The 1,355-nt window shown below is 60.7% G+C and overlaps 1 protein-coding gene across 1 annotated transcript in view; it reads left to right on the plus strand.

The window, feature by feature from the left end:
- Nucleotides 1–1,355, plus strand: part of PDCD1 (programmed cell death 1) — an 11,813-nt gene that overhangs the window by 7,314 nt on the left and 3,144 nt on the right. The gene's annotated exons all lie outside the window — the stretch shown is intronic.

Here is a 1,355-nt window from a genome sequence, read left to right on the forward strand (position 1 = left end):
CCTCCCCCATCTGCACTCTCCATCTTCCTCCCCCTCATCCCTCCTCTCCTCCCCACCCCTCTTTCCTCTGCTGGGCCCTTCCCCCTCCTCCCTTCCTCCACCTTCCATCCCTCCCTCCACCCCAGCCCTGCTGTCTGAGGGAGGAGCTGGACTGGAGCTCCCAGAGTGGCCCTCACAGACTCCGGTCTTTCTGTCCAAGGCACTTGTTCTCGGGAGAGAGGAGGCCGTTCTGAAAATCACACAGAGGCCCTCAAATGCCAGGCAGGGCATCTGACTCCCACTCTGTGCCTGGGTAGCCTCTGGTCACGCCCACCTTAGACAGAACCTTGGTAGTGGTGACAGGTGACGGCAGACAGCAGCAGGTCAGGGACTTTGTGAAAGTGCTCTGTGTTGGGCCTGTGGTTAGAGCTGCACCAACACAGTGCTGAGGAGGTGGTTTGTGACACCCGGGCCCCTCACACCCTGACCACCCATTAGGGCCACTGTGGACAGCCTGTCCCCCTCAAGCCACACACATCCTCTGTGAGAGTCCACCCTCACACATACCGCATGCACACCCTGACCATGGATGAGGGGGCCCTGTGAGCACCCCACACACACTCTGACTATGGACAAGGGGGCTCTGTGAGTGTCCCCTACACCCCACACACACCCTGACCACAGACAAGGGGACTCTGTGAGCGCCTCACACACACCCTCACTATGGACGAGGAGGCTCTGTGAGTGCCCCCCACACACCCCATACTCACCCTGACCACAGATGAGGGGACTCGGTGAGCACCCCACACACACCTTGACCATGGACGACGGGATTCTGTGAGTGCCTCACATACACTCTGACCACAGATGAGGGGATTCTGTGAGCGCCTCACACACACTCCACACACACCCTGACCACGGACGAGGGGGCTCTATGAGTGCCTCACACACACCCCGCACACCCTGACCACAGACGAGGGGGCTCTGTGAATGCCTCACACACACCCCGCACACCCTGACCACGGAAAAGGGGATTCTGTGAGTGCCTCACACACACCCCACACTCACCCTGACCACGGACGAGGGGGCTCTGTGAGCGCCTCACACACACCCCACACACACCCTGACCATGGACGAGGGGATTCTGTGAGTGCCTCACACACACCCCACACACACCTTGACCACGGATGAGGGGATTCTGTGAGCACCTCACACACACCCCACACTCACCCTGACCACAGACGAGAGGGCTCTGTGAGTGCCTCACACACACCCCACACTCACCCTGACCACAGACGAGGGGGCTCTGTGAGTGCCTCACACACACCCCGCACACCCTGACCACAGACGAGGGGGCTCTGTGAGTGCCTCACACA

The sequence above is a fragment of the Orycteropus afer genome, unplaced genomic scaffold (genome assembly GCF_000298275.1).
Source record: "Orycteropus afer afer isolate SDZICR_OR568_19922 unplaced genomic scaffold, OryAfe1.0 scaffold00006, whole genome shotgun sequence".
Lineage (NCBI taxonomy): Eukaryota > Metazoa > Chordata > Mammalia > Tubulidentata > Orycteropodidae > Orycteropus > Orycteropus afer.